We start from the raw sequence: 21,178 nt of genomic DNA, 5'->3' as shown, positions 1-21,178 counted from the left end.
CAGCGAAAAGTTAAATACCTTTGCTCTGATAAAATAATTTAGAATTGCAGAAAGAGGTTTTATTTAAATCTTTTCAAAAGTTAAGCATTCTTGACACAATTATATTGAATCGCGTTAAAATTGAAGGAAATCTTCCTAGTTAAGTTACTTCGATGTCAAAAATCATCAATTTTTCATCTTATTCGGTTAGCTTATAGAATTCAAGTAAACAAACTGCGCGTGTATGAAAACATACAAAAATCTTTATATGAAACTGTGAGCTTCACAGTTACAGCGGCGTACTGTTTGGCTATTCTACGCATGCGCGTAAAGAACGCTGAACGATGCTTTGAGGGAGAGAAAGCACTGTCGCTCCCGCAGTTCTGACCCTTGCGTGTCGGTAGAAGGTAGTTTTGTTTTTACTCCGCGTGTGTGTGGAACGTTCCACGTTCGTTCCCTTTTCTAGTTTAGTCGGTAGAAGGAATACGAAAGCGGTTTAGTTGTTTTTCAGTAGCGATCAGAAGATTGTGTAAAGCAAGAACTCTTTGATCGCCACAACCGTCCAAAAATACGCTGGAAGGGCAAAAGAGAAGGTAATTAGTAAAAAATAATTACGTATTTGTTTCTATGTAATAGAAATTTAAATTAAGTACCGTTAGACTGCAGTGTTTTTAAACCGACATTTTATTAAGTTATTATCTAATAATACTAAAAAATATTATCCGTATTGACATTTTATTAATAATTCGGTTAAACCGAATACGATTTTTAAAGCAGAATGTGCTGTGCTTAAAAAACCGATAAAGTGTAGAATTAGATTAATATCCTGCTTCCAGCTATTCTATTCGATTCATTTTTGTCGGTTCTTTTAATTTCCATAAAAATTTGACCACGGCCTTGAAAAGGTCCAGAAAAGGTTTTTCTGGAGCAGCACCCCCAGTAATTTCAAGTACGAGACGCCACCGGAATAGGTGCTTGACTAAACCCTATTTAATCTCTACATAAACAGAGCCCGGTTTAAAGAAAAATAAACAGATTTAAAAATAATAAACATTATAATGATCTGTATAAAGACAGAGATAAATTTAGAAAATTGATTTGAAAATCTACGTTTCTAGTGAAAAAGAAAAAGAAGGTATAAACCTGAATAGATGGACCGAAGAAATGTGACATTTTGGAAAGCAAAAGAGATCAAAATTTTGGAAACGTGATCCTTAGTGAACAGAAGGTAAAGAAAAAATCCACCCCCCACCCGTTCAAAGATTTAATTAAATTTTTTTTTAACTTTAAAATAGTTTTTTTGTATTTCTCTAAGTTATGGTACTCTTTCGATTAAAAACTTCAGATTTTCTCCATGAAGCCTCCCTGATGTACTTGTGTCATACAGGAAATATCTAATGTGGACACCACATGACTTCTTTGTACGCCTATTATATTACATATACATATTTTTTTTAAATGAAAATTACATAAAATCTTACTTCATTAATAACTTCCGATTTTTTTCATATATATATATAGTTTTTTGTTATTATTGAATCATTATTTATTTTAAAACTATTATTACAATCTGAGATTAATAATTATTAATAAATCAATATATTTAAATAAATAAAAAAATATGTATATGAAATCAGATTTGAACCGATGTGCCTTCCCTTTGTAAGATCCAAATATTTCATTAATTAAAATTTTATTGAGCTATAACTATGAAACCGATGAAAATAAATACCGCTTATGATATATCGTTGACAAGCTCTCGATGAGGACTTATTACTGCAATTAAGAAACCTCAAAAATCCAAATAAAAATTGGATTTCGGGCTGTTTTGTACATTTTTGGTCCGCTTGATTGCAATCAAAACGAGAGGTCCGCAATTAGATGTTACAACTGTTCTAAACCCAAAAATTTCAACATCCTACGGCTAATCGTTTTTGAGTTATACGAGACGTACAGAAGTCACGCCGAAACTAGTCAAAATGAAATCGGGGATGATGAAAATGGATATTTCCGTTGAAATCTGAAAACAGACACTTTTCGCGATTACAATACTTCCTTTACTTCGTACAAGGAAGTAAAAATTAGACCGTTTTGTATCAGAGACACTTTGACAATCTAAATTCTCTATGCCTAATATTTAAAAAAAATTTATTTGTGGAATTTTTATAACTTTTACGTAAGACCGATATGTAAACACAACTTTCCATTAAATTGTATTATATAATTATTTATTTAAGGTGTTTCTAAAAAGATATTTGTTTTCGTAGATAAATAATTTTATATTATAATCTAATGAAATGAAATTAAACTGTGTTAATCCTTCTTTTTATTAATAACTGTTGACGGTAAATTCGGTATTTTATTCATCCCTTACTTAAGAGGTAATTACTAGGGGTAGTTACCAAATTGGCTATTTTGTAAAATTTAATGTAACGTTTGAATATGTTTTTATAACAGGGAATTTAATTAAACATAATAATTAAATACTTTACTTACCGATCAAGTTAAATATTTGTATGTTTATATATGTGAAATGTTTAAATACTTAATTAACACTGATACTATTATTATTATTAGTAATAGTATTTTAATTAGTTGATTGATATTAATTATCGGTAATAACTGTTACTTCTAGAAACAAATATGTGGCGGCCATTTTATAATTAAGACCCCCTATTTATTAAATAATGCAATTATTCCTCACCATCATGTCTAAAAATCACAAATCATTGTAGTTTAACACTTAGAGTGCTGTTCCCGTCATTTGACGGAACGTCGTAACTACGGAGAAATGCGGATCACGTCATTTAACGGAGTTCATATTTACTTGTTATTAAGTGTAATATCCCGTCAAAAGACTCGATTCATTCGACCCAAAAAGGTGTAACATGTACTGTTTTTTAAATAATATATATTACAAACCGTAAAAAATAAGGGACAGGTTCTGTTAGCTGTTCCCTACTATTTTTTATAATACACATACACCGGCAGAATTTAATAGTTAAGCGTGTTCTGGCTGGTCCTTTCTATTTCAAAGTGCATTGTTGTAAATGAATAATACTGTACTAGTTCGATCAGAGAGTGGAGTTAATCGTTTTAAATAATAAGTCGTGGAGTAATCGTGAGCTAATAAAAACGAAAAATAGTTGTATTGTTTTTGCAAAATGTTAACATTTGACCTAAAGAAAAATCACTACAAATATACGGTGTCGGATGTAAGTGACGACCATGGGAGATGGAGGTGTATAAAGGTGTGTGGCGAGTAAATGTGCAGTTGCATACTAATTCATGGCAGATTAATATTTGTTGTAAGTTATAAAACAGTTGTGGTCAATTAACAAAACTGAAAATATGTCTTAGCTGTAATCATAAACTAATGCATATATGTATTGCCTTTTTTGGGGGGAGAAGGGTTGTGAACAACAGGGAAGATCGTTTCTGACTGAACAACAAAACCAAATGAACATATAATTAAAATTTATTTAATTCTGTTTAAATTACAACAAATAGAAAACATAAATTTAACAAACCGAATAACTTCAAAATATTCAGACACAGCATATGATTTGGAAATATTCGGCTACTTTGTTATAATATTAGTAAAATTACAGTAGTATATTCAATGAAATAGAAATTTTTCCCAAGATATAAATGGTCTTTTTTGCTCACACTAAACAGATCCTAAAGCATTTACAATCAGAAGATCTGTTTTATCTTAAATGCAGATAAAATAATCATGAAATGCTGATTCGATAAACAGAAATTTTCTAGTGAGAAATTATGAATTTTTATACGCAAAGTCTGTAATTTATTATTTACAAATTTTTAATCTATCTTATAACGCGATATTTATTTTTATTTTCAAGAAACACACACATATTTTGATTTATTCTATTTTGAATGCAGAAACTTTATAAACATACTTTTGTTTTAAAAATCATCTACTATTATTAAATGAAAATTTATAGTTTTAATGATTCAACGTGCATTAGAATTTAGAATGGAAAGTTTATTTTAAGTAATTTTGCGCAATTACTAGATCAATTTAATTCTTTTCATACTTTAATATATCATAGGAAATATGCTTAGTATCAGGAGAAAAAAATCTAAATGTTGGAAAGCAGGTTTGGTCAGCAGGTGACTTGTGCAATTTTAAAGTCAGCAGCGTGTTATCACAGTAGTCTAACCGATCAGCAACCGGTTCTGTGAATCATCGATACATGCTCAGATGCTAATCCATTCTGTCATGAGGTTGAGTTAAGGTTACACTTTTTTGAAGAGAGGTTGGAGATAAATTACCAAGGTATGACAATACTTAAATGGATTCATATAACGCTTGGCTGAATTTATTTTTAAATGGAAATATGGTCACTATAAAGAGACTATAATACATTTTCTATGCTATAAGTCATTTGAATGATGGATGTCACCTTACAAAAAACACAATCGGTCATCTTCAACACCAGAATCACAGTTCGATTCGACTCTAATGACCATTAAGGTTAGTTTACGGTTTATTCCTAACCTTAACCCTAATCTCCCAACACAGAACAAATCAGTAAACTGAACAAATCTCAATAACTCCAAAAACTGATTACTAATCGACTAGAGTACTAACATGGTGTGAACTTACGGGTCACCCGCTATCCAAACATGCTTTCAGACATTTAGATCCTAAACATCTTCTATGTTAACATGAAAAAAACTGAAGTTGATCAATTGCTCAGAATTACCATATTTTACAACAAAAATTTCTTGAATTTAAATAATTTTAGTTATGCAATTTAATACCATCAGTAGTCAAAACAATCATATACATTAAGAAAAAGCAATAATTACAATCGTTTTATGAAACTATCTTTCTTCAACTCGTAGAGAACTCCAAAAGTCAGCACTTTCTAGTTTGGACAAACGACTAATTATTATGGAAAATGCTTACAATTTTATAAGTTATTACATTCATAAAAGGCGTGGCATCAGACAAACTGTAAAAGTGATTCTAATTGTAATGACATTAGAAGTTCACCTGATATATACATACAAAATAGAAAATCTAATGTAACGTTAACTTAAATCAAGAAGATAAATAGTAACAATTAAATTTATACCAACCACACCACAAAAAAGTCAAGCAAATAATTTTTAAGTCGGTAAGTGAACCGTAACTCATGTTCAACTAATAGAATCCTTTTTATTAAAAAAAATATAGTGGCAACAAAAATGTCCGAGGTGTACTCCTATCTGACTAATAACTAATTTTGAGTTTACAGCATAAAGTAAAATAGAAAACATAAATAAATATATAATTTAAATACAATAAAATATACATAAACTTATATTTAAAAAAGAGAGAAAAAAAGATTTTAAGATATCTTAAAATTTATATCTATACTATATTTTTGACAATGATCGAGTAAGCACACATATACACAGCATGAAAAAATTAAATTTTATATTCTACGTAGATATAAATAATTGTCTGTATACTTCTAAACAACCTACCTCTTCATTATCATATATGTAAAAATTAACATGTTAAAGTTGAAGGGCACAATGGTCAACACAAATTCAGGAATATGTAAAATTTGTAGAAGAAACTAGCATGTACTATTAAAATAATTTTCAATGGAATTTTCAAGGATTAAAAATAACAGAAATAAATTCATACTGCTACAAAACATTACGTACAGGTACTGTAGCACAATGTCAGCAAGTAGGCATACACCACTATATTACATGAATTATTCTTACAACAAAATAAGAATGAATTTAATTAAAATATAATATTTTTTTTTACTCTGGTAAGGTAAAATCATTTCACCATAAAATCATGTAAATGACATTAAAGTTGCAAAAGATAAAAATGTAAAAAAATTATAAATTCTTTACAAGTTATTGCTTTATAAATGTATTATGCTTTAAGTAATGATTTATAAATTTCTAACAGGGCTTAACAAAATAAATAATGAATACACGAACTTGACAACTAATAATACTGAGACGAAAAGAACGCGAAAGCGAAACGAAAAATTCTCAATACACCGGCAGAAACACCAAACACTTAATGTACACGAAGTTTATAATTAACCGAATAAAATAAATAAAACTTTTACTCAATACACACTTCGCACTAAATTTATAGTGTTAGGCTAGAAAATAAATTTACGTTTGGTCCATCTCACTACATTAATTACAATTAAATAATCGAAAAAATAATAATTTAAAACTCAAGTCATATTACAATCCAGGAAAAATAATAAAATTAAAAAAAATATATATCTATAAAAATATCACTGTCCAAGCAGACCAAAACAACGAATGTATTGCATCAGCCATATTTGTTCTTTACAATTCTTTTATATGATGCAATAAAATCACTTATTTAATAACTAATTAAAACAATTATGTACAATTAACGTAACGTACTCACCCACAATAACAACAGTCTAATGTAAAAACAAATACGCAGGGTAGAGCCGAGCGATGAACCTGGACGCCGAATCTCATCACAGTCAAACGGACGAGTATACGGCCCGTAACACTTTAATATACGTTAAATGTTATAGTAAAACTACAGCTTTATTAAAATAATACTTTATTTATAAGTAAGTCAATTAGCATTCAATCTGACTGAATTTAAAATAATTTTAGAAAGACAAGTTTCCACACAACATGCAGCCATCTTGTTATTGCTAGCAAGCCACGTCAAAAGATTTAAAAAAAAAAAAAAAAAGATTGGATTTATTCAAGTCCACTACTTTCGTATACATTTTAGTACCTAAATAAGACAAGGAGTGCGCTTTTGGTAATATCGATTATTATAAAATCGATTTGGTATCGTGCAGTTACAATCGTTGAAATTACGTGTTTGTTTACGTTCGCGTTTTATACAGTTATAATGGCATCTAACAATTCGTATAATGATGCAGTCGATGTTTTTTTTTTATTTACAAAGTGATGAAGATTGAATGAAAATGGGAAAGTGACAAGAAAGGATAAATCATTTCAATGTTGTGAATGCAAAATCGCTTTATGTAAAGATCCTTGTTTTAAAACTTTTCATTAAAAAAAAATTACCTAAAAATTAAATTTTTTAAAAAGTAAAACTATTTTGGTGTAGGCCTACTGTAATTTTAATAAATATTAGTGTTGGTGATAGTTTAAGTGTGAACCGAATGTAAAAAAATTTTTTATTTAAAAACAGGCTTTCAAAAATCTGCTATATCTTTTTATTCATAAATGGTAGAAGTATATATTATATATCATTTGAAACTAGAAGAGTTGAGGTTTTATATGTTGTTTTAAGTACAAATTTTATATTATTTTTAGTTCTAAATTTACGAAGTTACAAATATAAGCAAAAATGGCTACCATTCTACACAGGCACATTTTGATACCCCCAGCACTAAGTGTTAAAGTACTCTTGCTTTATTAATACATAAGGAAATATGAATCTTTCAGTATCCACAGTGTATTCAGTTGAGGATAATGCAGTGGTTTGTTACATGAAGGTCACCAAGTGTAAAATAACTCGTATTCCCTGACAACATCTTACTTGGGAGTATTGAATTGCAAATACTGCAGAATTACATACATTAAATCATTTATTTTCTGAAGAACAGGAAATTCCTAATTTGTTTCTAGGGAACATCCTGAGGTCAATACTGCCTCTATTCAGACGCAGGCATGGAGGTTTCTGAAACTGTGAAGATCTGAAAAAGCTTTTTCTCAATTTGAAGCCGGATAGGGTAGGAATGGTTGATATGAATGAGAAAGCTCGTTATCTTCACATTACTTACTACTATATGATAAATGTAATTCTAGAATATTACAATAATAAAGATTTAACCCTTTTTTTAACATTGCTTTATAAATAAAACAATTTCCAGCCTGCAAATCTTTAATTTATTACTAATTTACATTAAGATTGAAAGCAATATATTATTTCCATCACCAAAAGCGATGGTGTGAATCATTTCCAGTATCTGTGCAATAGATAGATCTACTCTAACTATATGCCATATGACTATAATCAATAGTAATTATTTCACATAATATGAACTAAATAAATGAATCCTTATACTATATTAATATTAAAGAAATATAAATTACTTAGCTCATGTAACTACAATTATATATTTTTAAATTTAAGATTATTCAGCAACGTATTTTTTAGTTACAATAAAACAGTGATCACCTTGGTAGCCACCAATTTTCAGGTTGACATTTGTTATGTAAATCAATTAATTAAATTGTGACCAGTTCAAGAACACTGGTAACATGAATATAGAAAAGTAATGATACTTTAAACTGGATACAAACTGAATTTGGATGTGCATCCTGCAACATCACTAATTAGTTATAACTTAATCCATGAAATAGACAAGTTGTTAGCATCGCTGCTAATTAATTATTATAAACATTTCATGTTGGAAGTCATTCAGAACTTTAACTACATAAGTAAATAAAGTATTTAATTATTTTACTTAGCAATTAGTTAAACTTCTTATTGTTCAAATATATCTGAACATTACATACTTTACTAGTAATACTTTAATTATCGTAATAGTAATATTATTATAATATACGATCATGTAATCTTTTGTCTTAACTTTTCTATTTTTAAAAATTACAAATCACTTTTAGTAATACTACAATACATATTATTAGAATAAAAGAACTTAAGAAGCAGGCACGTGTAAACATTATACTCTCAAAACCTTTTACTAGTCTTAAAATAAAAAATATATTTTTACTGTTTAATATTAACAGAGGTCTCAACTTGAACAAGGTAATCTCTACTTTAAATGATGAAGGAAATATTTTAACTTGGAACAAGTACTATTTATTGCGATTAGATCCATAAGACCATGTGAAGGGAAGATTTTTTTGATAAATGAATAAATTTAAAAATAAACAGAAAAAATTGAAAATGTTATAAAATATTTCATTAAAAATAAATCATCAAATGTAAATTTCCAAAATAACTTGAAAGTTTTAGAAACATCTCATGAGCATAAACAGCTGAAATAATTACAAATTTTACATTTATGAAATAAAAAATAAGTATGGCTTAGTTAACGAATAGATGGCCTGTTTAAAAATGATAATTAAATGTAAACTGATAACTCAAAAAATATCTTATTTAAATTTTATAGTGATGTTGATTTATTTAACTAGCTATTCAATTAATATGTACCATATCTAAAAACTATGCAAATAACTGCTTAAGTTAGTACTTAAGCAGTAACTTTAAGTGTAACTAAAAAATAATATGCAACTTAATCATATGTGTGTACACTCACCACTACACTTATTAATTACACATCCTGAAAATACATGTACGTAATAGACCTGAAATATAAATAAAAACATACACAGACATGTACATACAAGTTTTCTTTATGTAAATCCAACTTAAATTAAAATTTTATACATTATAATAAAGAAAAGATAACCATTTTTACTTCTCAAATAAGAAGTTTTATCTATCGCTTAACAGTAATATCTTTTTACAAGTTCACATCAGGCCTTTTACATTATCTAACCTGATTCTACATTCTCAATTAAATTAGGCAGGGAAAGGTTACTATTCTGAGGCCAATTAATAATAGATTAAGTTATATACATGCAGCACATTAAAAAAAATCTGCTTTAGAACTCAAAAAAATTAATAAGTCTAGCCGATTTAATTTAGAGACTAACATAGTACAAGCAAGCAGTTAAAAACGGTTTAGCCATTCTTACTGCTTGTTCCTTTGCACTAAAATCACACTCAGAAAGACCGGCAGACAGAGAGTTATGTACACACACCTTCCATGCAAGAATAAATATAAAACAGAAATTAACTTTAATGATATTCCTATTGAAGAGCACAGAGTTGTATCATGATTATAGTTTTTTTTATTACATTCTGAAAAAAAATTTATAAATGACAACTGTACTGGAGTTTATCAAAAACCCCAAGACTTCCAATTGTTATCAAACAAAACAGTTTTGTCTTGCTGATACAGGATTTACTAATGCGGATACAAGATATATAATGTTTTTTTTTTTTTTTGGCTATAACTGTTTTAATTTTTATTATTAACAGCCAGGAAAGTCATGTTATACTTTGCCAGTATTTTTAAAATTATAAACACATGAAATAATATTTACGTATAAACACAATTCAAAAGGTGATGAAAATTATATGCGCCTACATTTATTTATATGTTGAACAGAGATGCAGAAAATTCAGGTTTTTTCATTTTTCGTCAGTGTTGTTGCTGATCAGCTGTTACACAATATTATGGGCAGCATTCAAGTCCAAGTAATGGTAAAATTACTTTCATTTTGATTCCGAAAGAGTACTGTAATAATTTACTAATTCAATATCCTAACATAAGCCATATAAATGAAAGATAGTTATCTGTCATTAGTTATGAAAAACTGAATTAACTGCAATTCTCTGTAGGAGAATATCATACCCAACAATATTCTTATTCACTTTATATCTGCGAAATGTACCTGCAACAACAGGACCAAAATACTATCACAGATTTCAGGAAGCAATTCATTTGAATTTTAGTTACAGATTGGAGTGTCAATGGGTAGATAAGCTATTCTACAGAGAAAAGAAATATAAATAGCGCCAGCACTTGCCTGAATGGATCGAGGGAATCCATGATAAAGCCTTAAACAGAGGAGTATTAAAAAATTAACAATTAATCATAAAATAAAAAATCCGATCAAGTCTTTTTAATTAAAACTAATTTAATTAAGTTAAAAATAAAAATAAAGAAATCATAAAGTTTATATTACTTTATTAAAAGAGAAGGTATGGCGATCATGTCGAAAATGAAGCAAATTTTTACATTTTTAGGATTTTTTGTGAATTTTTACATTTTAGGATCCAACTAGTTGATCTAAACCAAAAAAAAATCTACTTATGCGCTTTTGACCTTACTTCTCAGGACTGATCAAATGGATCTTCAAATCAGGTCAAATATTTCTTCTATATATACTGATAATTTTTTTTTTTAATTTCATTAAGGGGGTTGCAATAAAAACAATTTTGATTTTTTTCAAAGGCATTTTAGAGAAAAATGTATTAAAGTAAATTTATTACCTACAATGCATATATGAGTAATCCAAAAGATCTTTTTTAAAAATCAACCCCCACCTCTTAAAATTGAGATTTTGTGTAAATTAAAATTGAAAGTTTTTGTTCTTTTGCTCCAACTTCCTTCAGTTTTCAAAAAATCTTTAAAACTTATATACCATACACAGGATCATCAAGAAATGTCTATAATTTTTTTATAAATTAGACCCTGGATCTAAAATGCAGAAAAGTCTTTTTGAAAAAATGTTTTTTCTTATTATAGGAGTTATTAAAAGGTGTTAGATTTAGAGAAAACTTTATTTAAGTAAATTTTGTTAAGCTTAACCTATATATGAATAATTTTAGAAAACCTTTCCTTAAATTTTATTCCCAACTCTAAAAGATATATAATGTTTTTTTTTTGGCTCTAACTATTTTAATTTTTATTATTAATAGCCAGGAAAGTCATGTTATACTTTGCCAGTATTTTTAAAATTATAAACACTAGAAATAATATTTACGTATAAACACAATTCAAAAGGTGATGAAAATTATATGAGCCTACATTTATGTATATGTTGAACAGAGATGCAGAAAATTCAGGTTTTTTCATTTTTCATTAATTATTATTTAAAAATCCATCAAACAAGAGTAATACTGTTTCTCTAAAAGAACATTTTTTAATTATATTTTAAATAAATGGATGGGAAATGTTTTTAAATGGTCCAGTAATTTACTAAAAATGGCAATGCAACCATTATTTCTTGTAAGCCCAAGTATTGTACTGTATTACATGAAAACATTTTGTTTCTGATTTGATGGAGGTAAATATTGTTATTATTTATGAATCTGTGACTATTCTTTTTAGCAGAGATGATTTCAAATTGCAGGCTATTATTCAAAATATTTTATGAAGTAGCTGTTGACTGATGGGGGTCAAATGGGACCCAAAATTTTTTTTGGCAATTATACTCTAAAATAAAAATAATTTTGATGATAAAATCAAATTAATTTTGATGATTTGGTTAAGGGAATCTACTGGGATGGAAATGTTTTACTAAAAATTTATGCATTTAACACTGCATAATTTTTAATGTAAAAACATCAGTTGATCAAGTAAATCAAAATTTTTTAATGAGCATTTTGACCCTTTTCACAGTAGTACTCTAAATATTTAAATATCCTGTAAAGTGTTAACCTGGGATATGCAAACTTTTCCCGGCTTTTTTTTAAATATTTTTTGAGAGAAATTATTTTCAAAGAGAATGATTCAAACATCAAATATTTTAATTCTTGGTATTTAAGGGCACTAGAGTTTTTTAATTAAAGGGATTAGGGACTCTTGCAAGAGTCCCATGGAGGAGCAAGGGGACCCAAATATATTAGACCTATTATGATTTTTAATTTTTTTCTGAAAATAGAACATTTCTTGAAGAACAATTCACATGCTATGATATTTTATTTTTCCCCGTGAAATCAGACAGTTGAAGGTGTTACAATGTTTTCATCTTGGTTGAAAAACCAAGAATGAAAACAGAATGTCTGACCATAAAGAATCTAATCACAAAATTTAATGGATAGCAAGTGTAGTGGATCAGTGGTTTTCTCAAAATATATATATTAATCATATTATTAATATATACTAGAAGGGGTACTACCAAAGGATGAAGTTTGAAGCATAGGGAGGTGATATGTACGATTGCTATCAATCTATGAACTTTGAAAGGATTATGCTTTAAAATACTGCAGAATTTTTCACACTGGTACAGTAATACTGGACAAAATCTGTGTCTTTCTATAGCAATAAGAGAAATCTTTATAATCTTATATACTGTCATATGAGAGTATGTTAACTGTCATATGACAGTATATGAGATTATTAAGTATAAATAGGCTTATCATATTTTTTTGGGTCCAACCCAGGACATATTTTTGAAATTACTTAAAAGTTTTAACAGTTTACTGAAACATTAAACTATTTTTATTCAGTTGTATTTTTCATTAGACATGACTTTTTTCAAAAATGGTTTGTTTATTTTAATTACATCATAAAATTCATAACAAGAAAATTCTAAATTAATTTTAACATTTAGCAGATGTTTAACAGTAGATACTGAAAGTCTACCCCTTTCTGCAGACCAAACATTCCCCGTAATTGAAAAAATTCTCTCAACTGGAGCAGATGTCCCAGGCAAAGACATCACAAACTCACCATTTTAGAAATGATGTAACATGAAATATCAGTCTTTTGAAACACCTTAAAAATTGCTTTCCACTTCTTTTCAGTAGTATCTGGTACTTTTTCAGAACTTGAACCACAACCTACCCTTTGGTTTTGAATTACCTGGTTCAACATGTAAGTTCATCAATAGTTACAAAATCTTTTATAATTCCATTAACAACCTGTGCACTCTTCTAAATCAGACCAGGCAATTTCAGTTCGTAACTTTATCCACTGAAACTTATTAACTTTGTCAAAACTGGCTTTCCACAACTCTAGGCATTCGATATCAGAATTATAAAAATTGTCTAAGGTTGAGAAGAATTTTTGTTTTTGTTCCTGAACATCATTTTCTTTTAGAGTGCATAGCAATTCTTTGGCAGAAGATGGTATAAATCTGTGGGTTTTTCTTTCCTGAAGTTGACAAATTAATTCAGAATATGTGTGAAATGCTTCTGTTGCTGTGATAGAATTAGCTTTTAATTTCAGAAATATATTATTAAACGATTGTAGAGTACCATATAAAAATTTCAAAAGCAGTTCACTTTCTAGATTTCCAAAAAAATCAAATAATAATTTTGGGCATTTGTGACAAGATAAGTATGATTTTAGGCCATCAAAAATGGAAAGAATTCTTTCTATTGCAGGTATCAAACTAAGGAACCTCGTACTGCTATGAGATAGTACTTTTTGTAATCTGTTTCCAAAAATTCACAGAATTCTTTAAGTTATATGTGAAAATATAAGTTATAGTGCATATATGTGAAAATATTTATAAATTTTTATTACAATAACTTCTACGTCCAGGAGTGTTTGTATTGAATTGTGTACAATGTAGGCTGAATAACCAATTCCTAAAATAGGTCTATCTAAATCACTTTGAACTTTTCTGAACACATTTTCTTCACATTCCTTCTCCTCACACCACCAAAATTACTATTAGTGTTATCAGCAGTATAACAAATCAACCTTTCTCCAAGTTTGTATTTTTTCACACACTGCAAAAGATACAGAGTCTAAATTTGAGCAGTTTCACCTGACACTTCATCAAAATTTAAAAGTTTAACTTGATTCCCTCCTCCAGACTGAAATATCGTACAAAATTGGAACAAATTTTATTTCACTTCTGTTTGAGCTATCCATCATTACTGTTACATAATTAATGAATTTCCAAAGAACTCAACATATCAAATAAATGGTGAAACAATAATTGCCTCGGTTTTGGTTCTAGCAGATGAAAATTTTGAGTCATATAACTTTTTAACCGGTTTAGATGTGCAGTCTGATGTTTTGAAACCGAGTTTGTGTCTAGCAGTGTGGTATGAAATTATAGCTTCTTTAACAGCACACTAGATCACTCTTATTGTTATTCCCATTTTTGGCTTTAAAAAAAATCTCATGTTTGCTGAAGCAGTACCATTAATAGCACTCCTATGGTTAGCTGTTTTCACATGGTCTTCAATATCACCCTTTCCTTTATGTGCAACAGAAAATTCTCCAGTACATAGTGTGCAATAAATACGTTCATTGTTACTGTCATTACACAATTTCATGTAATTGTATGACTGGCAAAGTCAAACTGAACACAATGCTAAAATCTTGGAAAGAGATTTTGCTTGATATCACCAAGTGCAATGAGAAATTAGATTTCACAGAGAAAAAAATAATTCCTCATCTCATCTCGCTGAACTGGGAGGGCTATTCAGAAATTAACTTCTGGTCCTTGGTATTGAGTGAAGGAATGGGGATAGTGATTCTATCTTTGTACAGTTGAATAACCCAATTCAGTGAGGTTTTATAGTAGTGTTACTGGAAATATCGCTCTCTTGTTTGTTCTTGTAAAACTATCATTCAAAATGGCTGCTGTTTAGAAAATCTCATTGATTGTGAAGTGTGTGTGGACCTCATCCATTTCCTTCATGCAAAAAACTTGTCAGATGTTGAAATTCATCGTGAATTTTCTGCAGTATATGGAAGAATATCATGAGTGACAGTGAAGTAAGACAGTGGTGCTATATGTTTTTAAAAAGGTTGAAGAAACATTCAAGACAATGAAAGAAGTGATTAACTCTGCACTTCTTGTAAGCACCTGCAATTATTATTGTCAATGTGAAAATTTGAGAAAATCATCAATAACAGAGTTATCTGAATTTTTTCCTTGCATATTGCAAAAGTGCTGTAAAATTGTAACTGATATGTTAGGCTTTACAAATTTTGTGCTTTGCTAGGTGCTTAAGCTTCTTTCTGACTAACGCACAAAAAAGAGAATGAGGTCACCCACTAATCTTCCTTCACCGTTGCTGTAACGAGAAGGATGAAATCCTTGACCTCATTGTAACAGGTGATGTGACATTGGTTAAATTTGTTAACATGGAAACAAAAGCTTAATCAATACAGTGGGGGCACCAGTTCTCTAAAACCCGTAAAGACACGTCAAACACTTTTTTCTTAAAAATTGATGGCATCAGTTTTTTGGAATCGTGAAGGTGTGATATTGGTTGATTTTATGTAAAGAGTTATGACAATGCTGAAACTTATCGTGAGTTGTTACAGAAATTGAGAAGGACTGTACAGCATGCTGAGTTCAGGCATTGTTTTTCTTCACAACAACGCTTGTCCGCATACTGCAGTGCACACTCAACGCCAAATTGACAATTTCAAGTGGGATTTGTTTAACCATCCTCTGTACAGCCCCGATTTGGCTCCCAGTGATTATCACCTTTTCCCAAAAATAAAGAAATCAGCAACACAGTATTTTGAAAATGATGATTTGAAAAACAGTGTTACTACCTGCTTAATTCACAGACAGCAAAGTTTTATGATGAGGATATTTTACAACTTGTTTACAGATATGAAAGTGCCTTAATTCAGATGGCAGTTATGTAGAAAAGTAGTTGTAAGATGTACATGAGAAATCGTTTTTCATTTATCAGTTTGTGTTTTTTTATTAACGAATCAGAAGTTACTTTCTGAATAGCCTCCACAGTTAGTCATTGCCTGTAGATAGAATGTATGTAACAAATACTGGTAAAAAAGCAGTGTAATGAGTACGCAACCACATATTGTACATAATAAGCTATGATGAATTGATTATACTGTATTGCCATGAAAATTGTCAGTGTGTGATAGTTGCCTTAACATGTTATTTGTTGTTTGAATTGTGGTTAATGCAGTTAGTGCATGATTTTTTCATATTATTATAACAATCTGGACAGTAGATTTAACTGAAATAGATTTATTTATTGTTAAGGTGTTTTTATTTTCTAACATAACCTCATTTACTTTAACAATTTTTTGAATAAAAGGAGCTTATCCATTCCCATTTTTTTTTTTTTTTTACCATTATAATGTCTTCCCTTTTTTAAATAATTTAACATTCTTCTTTACCAAAAATTTAAATACTTGTTTCAATAAATTCTGAATATAGCATTCTTTTGATTTTGATGCTCAGGTTGTAAAAACCTTTTCGCTGTATACTCTTTGAAAAAGAAAATATATATCATGATTTCATTTGACGATCCTATTCTTTCTAATTACTGCTCATCATATCCATGGTCATTTTTAATATTGATCCTGCTCATCAACATACCTTATTAATAAATTTAATTTTGCAAGCTGTCTGCCTATTTTTTCTTCTCTTCATTGCTCATCTCTAATGTATGAAGAATTATAGGGTTGTAGTATCACTTTTTTATAAATACCTTCTATGAATTGATTCTTTGTAATTGTTGCCAGATTCCTCTGATGGCACACGGTACCTTATAACAACCTTGTAGCTCAGAAAAGGGGTGTTTGGGATTTTGTAATGGTGTTCCTGAAAAGTGCAATTTGTGCATTTGATGTGGTAACCCTGAAAACGGCTGCTGAGTTCAGTTGCCGGTCTCTGGTGATGTTGGTTGGTTCAGCTGGTGGGGAGTTGCAGCTCATTTATTGGAATCAGACTGAGCTTCTCCTCAGTGACAGTTTGTTCTCCAATACTGTGTGGCTCCCAGTGCTCACAGTGTTGGGTCAGCATCTGTTGTTGTCACCACTATGTATCCTGGCTGTAGTAGGCTTTGTTGTGCTAGGCCAGTGGGAATGTGTTCGTCTGCTGGGTGATCCCATGATGGGCCGGCTCCTGCTGGTAAACCTGTTAGTCAGGCTGCCAGCAAGAGTGCTTGAAGCCTGGCAGGGTGGGGCAGAAATGTGCCGTCTGCTCCTAGTGACTTGGTGGGCCGACCAGGCCTGTTGCTGAGGTGGGGATGTTGGCATCCCATCAGCAGATCTCCTAGCCCCACATTGGGCTGGTCAGGAAACATTTTCCATCTTTTTCTTCTCCCCCTGGTGGGAATTCAAGAGTAAATGCTTTCACCTTCCTGCATTGCTGTTTACATAGCTGCCAGTGCTTGGTGGGGAAGGCCAGATTGGTGGATGCGGGGGTAGCCATGTGTTTTTGACATTGACATTGAACTGGCTACTGCTGCACTTGCCAACATGAAGCAAAGTATGCGGCAACATAATAAGACTTATGCCTGCAAGGCCCTCATATATATCTTTCAATTTTTTCCACTTTCTTCAACTACAGCAAAATACTGTTAAAAAGTTTTACAATTTGTGGTTGTTTTGTTAAAAATCATCATTCACTTTTGGATCATTCAATTCTTTGTTGTTATTACCATGCTTTATAACCTTGCATCATCTTTTTACATGTATAGCATCTGAATTGACTGTATAAAAGAAGAAAAGCTAGTTTTTCAATAGCATTTTTACTGAAATATGTTTTTTAAATAATTATTAATCAGTTTTATATATATATATATATATTTTTTTTTTTTCTTTTACAGGTATGGCCATTAATTAAATTCCAGTTTCACCAACCAGTTACTCAGTTGGAATATTTTACTTCGGTTAATTTTAAATATATTCTTAACATAATTTTTAAAGTCTAAATACATGGAAGTTAATTTCAGTTGACTAAATTTGAAATTCATTTTATTTATTTTACAACCTTGTTTGTGTAAATTTAATGAACCAACTTAAATAAACAAATAAACCTTTTTCTAATACGTTTTATTATTTATGCAGCTTTTTATACCTAAGTTCAAATGTTTTCAAACTTCTAAAGATTGTTTTTATACGGTTAAAATTATTAATGATTTGAATTCTTAACAGGATTATGAAAATAATTTTGATTTTATAAAAAAATTATTTATCAGTTTAGATCATCATCAGTTCAATCGGTTCTGTTCTCATGTGATATCTTATGTGTGAGAAATTATTTTATCCCTTGTACATGCTATAAGTAACACATGGGCACTTGTATTCATTAAGCCCTAATCAACAACAAATAAAAACAATTTTATTATTCATAGCTTGCTTATTTTATTTATAAAAAACTTTTCATTAGCCATAATTAGTGGCCATTAATTTAGTGTTGTGTAAATTTGTAATTCTTTAGGTTGTAAAATAATCATCTGATAACCACTGACTGGTAAGATACTAGACTAAAGGAATGATATCCAAAGATACTAACAAACGTAAAATTAGACTTGCTTCAGATTTATATTCAGATGAAGTAAAATACAAGGTGTAAACAAAAAATATCCAATCTTGGCTCATAAAAACAAAAATAGTTAACATAGTTCAGTGACTTTTTTCCCTTCAAATTAGACTCCTTTTGATGTAACAGTTTTATCCCAGCAATGTTTTTATTGTTGGAAGCTTTTTCCAAAGTCATTTTAAGTGAACCGATAAGTCATTTTGCTGCATTTCTTTTGATCTCTTCTCTGTTCTTCAAGACTTCTTTCCTCTAAGCAGAATTTTAAACATAGGAAGGTGCATAGCCAAAAATCACAGGGAGTAATGTCTGGTGATTAAGGAGTCTGCTGAAGTAGTTTGATCTTGTGTTTTGGCAAGAATCTCTGGGTAAGTTGTGATGCAAGGGCTGGAATATTGTCGTGATGAATTTTCCCAAAGCTGTAGTTTCTTGCATCGAACAGCAATTCTTAGCCTACGAAGAACAGTTATGTAATAGTAATAGTACTCTTCATTGACAGTTTGTTCTAGAGGAGCACACTTGTGATGAGCTGTGCCTTGATGTAAAAAAAATTTCAACATGACCATGAACTGAAAAAAAAGCAGAGCTCCTACCTTCCAAACTACTGGAAAGGCATCTATTGCAGGGAAACGTCAAAACATCTGTTTATCGCAATTGTGAAAAACATTTACTACATTCGTTTCTTCAAAGTTTAATATGACCTTTGCCACGTTGATGGAATTATGAAATCTGAAATGTGAACATAAACCAAAACAATGGCGATTGTTTATAGATTCTTCCAAGGCCAGTTTGAAAGTAATTCTACTTCATATAGTAAATTTTCTTCCAATTGTACATATTTTCCATGCTATAAATATGATGGAGTCATGCGAGACAATTTTATATAGATACTATTTTAAGTTTAACAATATTGGGACTACAAATGTAAGATATGTTTCACTATATTAAAATTTATGAAGAGTAAAAGAAATTTAAATTTCATAAAATAAATATTAGAAATGGGTGCAGATCTTAATATAACATATGACCATGTAGGAAATTCAATATTACTTACTGCTAGCAGTAAGTAATTTTTTTAGCGGTGATGATATCGACGTTATTTAATTGTTGATTGATTCTGGTGCAGATACCAATGCTGAAAATTGTTCTTGGGAAAAATGTTTAATGAAATTACCATTTAATGCAGATCAAGATTTGTGTAGATTTTGATGTAGAAGTAAACACTAACATGGATTTATAATTTTATCTTCTTTCACTTTCTTTTAGATTCGTTTATATACATTCTACATTTTTCAGGTAGCAATATTAATTTACTATTTTTTATTCTTGAATATTTTAAGTGTCTGTAATTTTCAATTTCATATTAATAAAAGATTATGTTTTTGTTCTTTTGGTATGTAATTCACAATGGGTGACTAGCAACCATGAAAATCTTAACACCTCAGAACAAAGATACCATCTGGCATACATCAAATGGTATAAAGAGACGAAAAAGACCGTACGAGTAATCAAATCTTTGGCCTTAAGAAATCATAAGACATTCAATGAAATAGTCATATCGTTCCCTAAAATACTTCTGATGTTAAACCCCAAATTTAAATTTCTGCCATGTAACAGAAATAGTCTACAAACATTCCATATAACTTTCTTTTCTTTTTTTGCGGGGGGGGGGAGGTGAAAAACGTTTTTACGCATTATCTTTGTCTGAATACAATGACTTTGTTTTAAAAAATTAATTAAAAAAAAATCTTTAAAAACAATTAAAATATATCTTAAAATGAAAAATTAAGATAATAAAATTACCATTTGCTTTACGGCAAATAAATAGCTTAAACACAGTAATTAAAATTTTTTAATGAAAACGGATGGCCCTACGAAATCATAAAACATAGATAACTTTGTTTCATTATCCCCTAAAATTGTTTGTATGTTAGCCCCTAGGTTAAACTTGCGATGTAATGCCGCATAACAGATAACAATCCGCAAGAATGTGGTGCACTGTTAGTTGGCAATGCCAACACAGTGCACCACACATTACAGTGATTATTATTCCATATTACAAGCATAATTTAATAATATTTACTGAAAGTGATAAATTTTAAAGATTAAGTATCAGTTAATCCCATACAGTAATATTATATTTCGGCAATTGTTAATTTTTTTTAAATTTATACTTTGAAACTCATCCGACTTTTAGACAAATACAAAATAGTAGTTTTCCTATTAATTTTTTGTAAAAATGTAAAACTTCCTCTCAAAAAAAAATTAATAAAAAAGGATATCGAATAAAAAAATTAATATAAAATATACGAAGAAGCCGCCAACATTAAGGAAAGAAAAAGGAATTCATCATATTCCA

General features: G+C 29.6%; 1 protein-coding gene and 1 long non-coding RNA gene across 5 annotated transcripts in view; one reads left to right on the top strand and one right to left on the bottom strand.

Annotated features, from left to right (window-relative positions):
* Window positions 1–6,702, bottom strand: part of LOC142334160 (uncharacterized) — a 55,436-nt gene extending 48,734 nt beyond the window's left edge. Inside the window, exon 1 of one of the 3 annotated variants that reach the window (XM_075381955.1) lies at window positions 6,410–6,702. The gene's annotated coding sequence lies outside the window, so the exon portion shown is untranslated. Of the gene's footprint in view, window positions 1–5,481; window positions 5,742–6,409 lie in introns of those variants that run through there. The other 2 variants (XM_075381958.1, XM_075381957.1) reach the window with 2 other exon arrangements.
* A 101-nt stretch (window positions 6,703–6,803) lies between these two features.
* LOC142334162 (uncharacterized) lies at window positions 6,804–18,320 on the top strand. 2 transcript variants are annotated; one of them, XR_012758793.1, is made up of 3 exons: window positions 6,804–7,221; window positions 10,550–10,961; window positions 18,107–18,320. It is a non-coding gene; the product is annotated as an uncharacterized LOC142334162 (long non-coding RNA). The 2 variants fall into 2 exon arrangements; XR_012758792.1 differs by lacking the exon at window positions 6,804–7,221 and adding an exon at window positions 7,241–8,439.
* Window positions 18,321–21,178: the final 2,858 nt, after the last annotated feature.

The sequence above is a fragment of the Lycorma delicatula genome, chromosome 13, assembly GCF_047948215.1.
Source record: "Lycorma delicatula isolate Av1 chromosome 13, ASM4794821v1, whole genome shotgun sequence".
Taxonomy (NCBI): Eukaryota; Metazoa; Arthropoda; class Insecta; order Hemiptera; family Fulgoridae; genus Lycorma; species Lycorma delicatula.
Note: the sequence above shows the minus strand (reverse complement) of the source record. Positions and strands in the feature narration are given on the sequence as shown.